The sequence below is a fragment of the Lynx canadensis genome, chromosome C2 (assembly GCF_007474595.2).
Source record: "Lynx canadensis isolate LIC74 chromosome C2, mLynCan4.pri.v2, whole genome shotgun sequence".
Taxonomy (NCBI): domain Eukaryota; kingdom Metazoa; phylum Chordata; class Mammalia; order Carnivora; family Felidae; genus Lynx; species Lynx canadensis.
Window position 1 is genome coordinate 111843894 of NC_044311.2, and position 7917 is coordinate 111851810.

At 38.2% G+C, this 7917-nt stretch overlaps 1 non-coding gene across 1 annotated transcript; it reads left to right on the plus strand.

Moving 5' to 3' along the window:
• Window positions 1-324: 324 nt before the first annotated feature.
• Window positions 325-454, plus strand: LOC115524368. The gene has a single exon (XR_003972070.1). It is a non-coding gene; the product is annotated as a small nucleolar RNA SNORA20 (small nucleolar RNA).
• Window positions 455-7917: the final 7463 nt, after the last annotated feature.

Here is a 7917-nt window from a genome sequence, read left to right on the forward strand (position 1 = left end):
TGTTTTAGGGTAGAATTTTCTGAATACACTGTTAAATCTATCTAGTCCAGTGTGTTATTCAAAGCCACTGTTTCCTTGTTGATTTTTTGGTTTGGATGATCTGTCCATTGATGTAAGCAGGATGTTAAAGTCCCCTACAATTATTATATTACAGTTGATTAGTTCCTTTATGTTAGCATTAACTGTTTTATGTATTGGGGTGATTCCATGTTGAATGCATAAATATTTACAATTGTTATATATTATTAAAGTGTCTCCTTTATTATTACATAATGCCCTTCTTTTTCTCTTGTTACAGTCTTTGTTTTAAAGTCTATTTTATCCCATCCCATTGATTTGCTGCTCTGGTTTTTCAGTTATATCAGCAGTTATACACATGGGAAAGAACAATTTTAGGCCATTATAAATGGAGATGGAGTAACCATTTCATCTATTCCGCAGAGTCCAGACATTGTTTCCATGTCTCAATAAACCATGTAAGCAGAATCCAATCAAGGTGCTTATGGTGAATTTCTATGTATATTTATTTTATAAAAATATTGATTAGGGACACTTGGGTGGCTCAGTCCATTGAGTGTCTGACTCTTGATTTTGGTTCAGGTCTTGATCCCTAGGTTGTGGGATTGAGCCCTGTGTCAGGCCCCATGCTGAGTGGTGAGCATGCTTAAGATTCTTTTTCTTTCCCTCTGCTGCTCTCCCCCACTTGTGCTCTCTCTCTCCCTCCCTCCTTCTCTCTCTCTTTCTCTCTCCATATATATATATATATTTTTTTTTTTCTCTCTCTCCCTTCTCCTTATGGGATCCCTATAACCTTTGATAGAGTTGCTGAGTTTCCTAAGTCTATTCTCATTGTATATATATTTTTTCTGTTACCTGTTCGGCTTGATTACTTTCCATCACTCTGACCTCCAGGTCACTAATTTGCTCCTCTGTTGCCTCTAGCCTGCTACTTATTCTCTTTAGTGTAATTTTAATTTTGTTTATTGTGTTCATCTCTGATTTGTTTTTTTTTTAACTCCCTTTGTAAAGGGCCTCACTGATGTCCTCTACTCTTCTCAAGTCCAGTGAATATCTTTGTGAGTATTACTTTAAATTCTCTATCAGGCATATTATTTATATGTGTTTCACTTTGGTATCTTGCTGTGGTTTTGTCCTGTTCTTTCATTTGGGACATATTCCTCCATCTCCTCATTTTTTTCTAACTCTCTGTGTCTGTTTCTGTGTGTTAAGAGGGTCTTCTATGTCTCTCTGGTCTGGAAAGTAATGGCCTTATGAAGAAAAGGTCATATAGTGCCCTGCAATGCAGTTTCCCCAGTTACCCAGAACCTGGCACTTCAGGAGATGTCTCCTATATGTGTTACATGTGCCCTGCTATTTTGTCCTGGCCAATCTTCCTTCATTTCAGTCATCTGCAGAGTCTCTCTTTGCCTTTATGGACAGGGTTTGGTCCCCAGCTGAGATGGGGCACCCAGTTTTAACAAGTTGTGGCTTGAGCCTTCACAGGGCCCCTTTTCTCACTGCTACCACCAAAATGCACAGGTTGGGAGATACACTGTTGACACTAGTCTTCTGAGGGAGGGAACCTGCAGCATGAGTAGGTAGGCTAAGGTAGGCATGACTGAGAAGGGTGGACCCACTGAAGAGCTGGGAAGCAGGGCTTGATGTAAGCAAGTTAGGTAGTGAACATGGGCACTGTGTGACTTCTATAGGTGACCATGTGTTTATCCTGAGGAGCAGGGGAGGGAGACGTCACCTGCCAGCTCCTTTGGTACTGGAGGAATCTCCCTCTGAGGTGAGTAAATAATTATCCCTCCAATATACACCAGGAGTTTTTCAAACTTCTGCTTCTGCCCTGTATCTCTGTGGGCTGTTTCTTGTGCTGCCTCTTTAAGGTAGGGGACTCCACTTCCTATCACACTCCAAACTCTCCTGGAACTGAGCCCACTGATTTTTAAAATTCCAGACTTTCAGTCATTTGGTTTCAAGAACTCACAAAATCCAGCCCCTCTCACTTTCAAACCCAAATATTATGGGGGTTCATGTTCCTCGTTTAGGGTTCCTGGTGTGATAATCTGCTTCTCATCCTTCTCCTTGCCTGCAACTCCCTTCCAACCACAGACAGCCACGGTCTGTTTCATTCCCCACATCTCCACCCTTCCTACCCTCTTCAGTGTGGCCTCTTCTCACCTTTTGTTGTGGACTTTGTTCTGACAGTCTCTGGTCATTTTCTGGGTTATTTCTGTTGATACGAGTGTTATCTAATTGTGTCCATAGGATGAGGTAAAGTTAGGGTCCTCCTACTCTTCCATCCTCCCAGCCTCTCTTCTGTAGCATAATTGTTTAATGAATAACAATAACCATTTAAATGTCAATGTATATATTTTTTATCATTTTTAATGGGTACAAAATATTTATCATAATTTAACAAAATATCAAATAATGGACAATTAAGTTTTCTGGGGAGCAAGGACTGTTAGAAAAATGAGATACTTATGCGTGCATCTTTATGTAACTCCTCTGTTATTTCCTTAGGATAAGTAAGCTACGGGGAATGGGATTGCTGGATCAAAGAGGAATCTTTTTTTCAATATAATTTATTGTCAGGTTAGCTAACATATGGTGTATACATTGTGCTCTTCATTTTGGGGGTAGATTTCCATGATTCATTGCTTACAGACAACACCCAGTGCTCATCCCAACAAGTGCCCTCCTCAATGCCCATCACCCATTTTCCCCTTGCCCCTGCCTCCCCCAATCAACCCTCAGTTTGTTTTCTGTATTTAAGAGCCTCTTATGGTTTGCCTCCCTCCCTCTCTGTTTGTAACTATTTTTTCCCCTCTCCTTCCCCCATGGTCTGTTAAGTTTCTGAAGTTCCACATATTTATCCAAAGGATACAAGAGTGCTGACTCATAGAGGCACATGTACCACAATGTTTATAGCAGTGCTTTCAGCAATAGCCAAATTATGGAAAGAGCCTAAATGTCCATCAACTGATGAATGGATAAAGAAGATGTGGTTTATATATACAAAGAGGAATCATTTTTAAAGTTATTGGCACATATTGAGAAATTGTTCCCCAGAGAGTTTGCATTTACTCATGCTTCCAACAAAAGTGTGCAAAGGTACCTGTTTCTTTATATGCTATAATTATGAAGTCATTATTCAGCTTTTTATTCCTTGCTAAACGGGTGAGCAGAAAAATAATAGGACATTGCTTTGGAGTGAAGTTTCTATTCTAAAATTATATTTATTCATTCACTATTTGATTATTGGTCTTAATAATTAAATCATGCAGCTCATGCTTGATTTCAAGGGCATATGTAGACCTACACATATCTTAAATATAGAAAAATTACTTTTTTCTAGTCTCCCAAATTCTTTCAAATTCAAAATATCCAATAGACTCTTGGAGGAGAAAATATACATTCATTTAAGGACCCTTGTTTTGTCCACTGGGAGAAAAAGAAAGATTAGATAGTAAAATAGTAACTTTATATCTTGTTTATATTTTATTATTTATTGAGAGCTCTGTGTTCCAGGTGCTGAATTAAACTTTTTACATGAATCGTCTGTTTTCCTTACCCATTCTTATGTAGTAGTAGTAAAGTATTCCCACTGTTAAAAGTGTCATGGCTCTAAGTGATAATAACATAATTTGAGTCCATGTTTGTGCAGGACCAGAATTACTAATAACTGCAATATACTAGTTTTTGTAAAGTGGTCTTATGTTAATGATGATATGAATCAATTCTGTCTTGATGAATGAAGAATAAGATAATTAGTGTCATCACATCATACATCTGGTAGCGATGTTTTATTCCTTCATCAGAAAGTTAAAGAATGAGAAGGGAGGGGATTGTCTGCTATTTTTTTACTTTGTTCAGCTCCCTTTCTTGATGCCAGATTTCTGTTTAAGCCAGTCACTTAGGGCACAGTGGTTTGTGTGAGAGCTAATACTCTTCTTTTCCCATGGGCACTTGTCCATCCCTCTTCTGTTTCTCTTCATCTCTTCTTGGGGCAACATGTAATCTGCCAGGCCTAACTCATTACTCACTCTGGGACCTGTATATTTGCCAGAAGTCAGAACACTGGCCTTGGTGGTTATGTGGTCCTTGCTCTCTGCCCTCTGGAGTCTAGGGTGAGAGATCCTGTCACATTGGAAAGCATTAATCCTGCTGTCTCTCAAGCCACCAGCCCTGCTATATCAGACCACAAGCTGAGTTTTCTTCTCTTTCTATAGAAAGCAGTAGCACATTAGCCAGGATATGGCCTGGGTTTCTGTTTTTTATAGACTTGCAGAGGCCATGGGGAGGCATAACTGTCCACAAGTATCTCCAAATATTTCTTACAATTTAATCCTTGTTTTCCTTTATGTGACTAAGGTTTTCACTGTGCAGATCTGGATCTCTAACAATGCTTGCATAAAAGTTTACATTCACCCTGATATTTTTCCATCTTTTAGCCTAACAGAATGGGAACTCGATATAGCCAGAATTATATTGCTTTACACAGCAAGAGGGGCTTTGTTCATTTGTTCCTTTCACAAATATTCAGTGAGGGCTAAATGTATGCCAGACACAAGGAACAGAGGAGTGAACCAGACAGACTAGATCCTCCCTTAATTGAATGGCATTAGGGTAAGAAGGCAGCAATGAAAAATAATCAAATAAATGAGATTTTTTGAATGAGGTTTTTGATGCATGCTACGAAATAAATAAATGTAGCATGTTGTAATAGAAAGTGATGGTTTAGGGTGGTGGAAAAGGCTATTTCCAATTGAATGTCAGTGAAGAGGTAACATTTGAGCTAATACTGGGTGACTAGAAGGCACCAGCTATTCAGAGATCTAGAAACAGACAACTCCAGTGTGAGAGAACAAGGACAAAGACCCCAGGGAGGAAAATATTTTGGCCCATTCTAGAAAGGCAATGTTGCAAGAGCATAGGGAATGAAGGGTAAAGGTGGGAGAATTCACAGGTAAGGGAAAGTCAGATCAACTGGGATCTAATGGGCCATGGAATTTAGATTTTGTTCTAAATGGAATAGAAGACTACTGAAGAATTTGACGTGGGAGTTGGAAAAATCTGTTTTATGTTTTTAAAGCATTACTCTGGCTTTTATGTAGATTATAAAGGAGCATAAGTAGAAGGGAAACAACCAGTTGGGAGGCTTTTGCAGGAATTAAAGCTGGAGTTAACAGTGACTTAGACCAGGATAAAAACAGTGAAAACAAAAAGAAGTAAACAGATGTGGAATATGTTTTTTAGGTGGAGTTAAAAGCATTGTTGATGGATTGTATGGTAGTAGTGATGGTGTTAAGGTAAAGGAAATACAAGAATCAATTCTAGATTTTTCCCCTACATAACTCTATATTTTTCACCTGAGAAATTGGATAGAAAGTGATGACATTTACTGAGTCAAGGAAGATTCAGGAAAAACAGTTGTCATGGAGTGGAAGTTAAGACCTCTGTTAGGTAAAATTATAATTGATATGCCCTTTAAGGTACGCAAGTGAAAATGTCAGTCAGTTAGTTGGATTCTGTGGGATTTAGTTGAGATTAAAGAATCCTCTTTTAATTAATTGAATCTGATGAACAAAATTATGTAGTTTTGTATGAGGAAAAAAATTCTCAATCTAGCATCTCTATTTCTGTCAATGATGCCATTTTTCTTTTTTCTTCTTTTTGAGTTTATTCATTTTGAGAGAGAGAGGGAGAGAAAAAGAGCATGCACACAAGTGGGGGAGGGGACAGAGAGGGAGAGACAGAATCCCAAGCAGGCTCTGCACTGTCAGTGTAGAGCTCAATACGGGGCTCAAACCCATGAACCACGAGATCATGACCTGAGCTGAAGTTGGACACTTAACTGATTGAGCCGCCCAGGCTCCCTGATGCTATTTTTCTCATTACCCAATGCCTTAGTCTGTTCGGGCTGCTATAACAAAATGCTGTAGATTGAGTAGCTTATAAACAACAGAAATTTTTTCTCATAGTTCTGGAGGCTGTGAAATCCAAGACCAACAAGATTATGTACTTAAATACTTCATTAAAGCACAAAACAAAACAAATGAAACCTAGGTGGGGATTGAATTAAAGAAAGAGCATGGGCTTTGGAGAGAGAAAGTTCTTGGGGATTTTGTGAGTTTTCACTAAGAAAATGTGTATAAAAATTCTTTACACCCTATAAAGTACCACCTGAAATCATTCTTAGCATCAGAAATTTATAAAATGAAGCACTATTAAAATGAAGCACCATATTGCAAATTTTCTTGGCTTGGCTGTTACTGTACCTTTGTCTCTGGCCACATAGGACATTTTCTTGTATTCTGAAATCCTTTCATTTCTAACCAGAATGCTTGGAATTAAAGAACTGAGATTTGTCACTGTTGAATTAAAGTTTTATACTATTCCTTTGGGTTTCTTTTAAGTTTATTTATTTTGTTCACCCTGTTTGAATTGGAAGAAAAAGACACAAATTGAATTAGTGGCAAGCACGTTCAGTTGCCTCTGAAGTATGCATGCTCAGGCTCCTTTCTGAATCAATCTACCAAACACTCTCAACCAGCTTTTGAAGAAGCCTGATTAAAAGCACTGCCAGACAGCACCCTTAGAATCATGACAACTCGCATGTCTTCTCAGCTTCTTTGAAGCTTCTTTGAAGAAACCAGAAAAAGAAAAAATCACATTTCATACTTTGTTGTTTATTCACAACAAAAGAAACACTTAAGAATTTAGATAACATACATACATGCTGCCTTGAATTTAGGCTGTCAATTTATGCAGAGTGAAAGCAAAACATACAGCCTCTGTGTGAAGAATGTACTCTGGTACTCAGGCAATGGGCAACAGACAGAGCTTGACAGTGTGGGCCAGATGAGCCAGTATCCTGCAGGAGGCCCTAACAACATCTACTGCTCCAAGCGCATTTCACTTTCACTCTGCCGCTGTTGGACTAAACAATCTCGTAAAAGTTAATGGCCTTCTCCAGGGCTGGCAGTGAAATTGCTGGTATTGCAGAGAGTTATTTTTTAAAAGTCATTACAGTACACACCAGTAGAGTCTATTTCAGGTTTCCAGTCCTTTTCCTAAGGGACAAAGTTAGCTTTCAACAAAATGAAATCGCCAGTAGAAAGACACCATTGATATTCAACTTACAGATTTTTCTGAGAGTGTGTTGAATAAAACACTTCACATATTTTTTGGTGAGATGTTTCTTTCTATAGTCTCCTGCCTGCCCTACCTCCCATTCTGGAGTCATGAGTCAACTTGGCTATCATCAGACGGAAGAGGAGAGCTCAGTTCTTCACTATTGGTTTAACTGGGTCTGTATGTGAAGAGTGTCTTCTAATCGTTATCACAAATGTTCTATTTTAACTATGGAGTGAAGAGGGCCTAAAAAGAGACCAAGTAGATTTAGCAAGTTTTCTGCGATTATTCTGAATTGCAGAGGAAATTAGATCCAAATAGACCAAAAAATTTATTTTTATGGAGGTTTTCTGTTTACTAACTTAAGGAATACCAGACATATTATATCATCATTTTGCAACCACAAGCAAATTAACAGTTCTAGCTAGGTAATGGTCACCAAGGACTACTAACATCATAAAAAGAGGGGGAGTGGCGAGAAACCTTTACATTATAAAACCTATGAGATGTCTTGCCAAAAATATTAAATTTGAATCTGTTCAGTCCTCTATATGTAAGTAATATCATACAGAAAATATAGTGAGTGGAGGAACATGTTAAATGACAGCATGGGGATGTAATCAGCAAAAATGAAACTGCAAAAATTACACAGGAAAAACAACCTGCTCTCTTCAACAAATTGGAAAAACAAAAACAGAAACAAAAAAACAACCAGTGAGGAATTTATAGATTTAAAGGAACTTACATTGTGACATATAGACCTCATTTGCA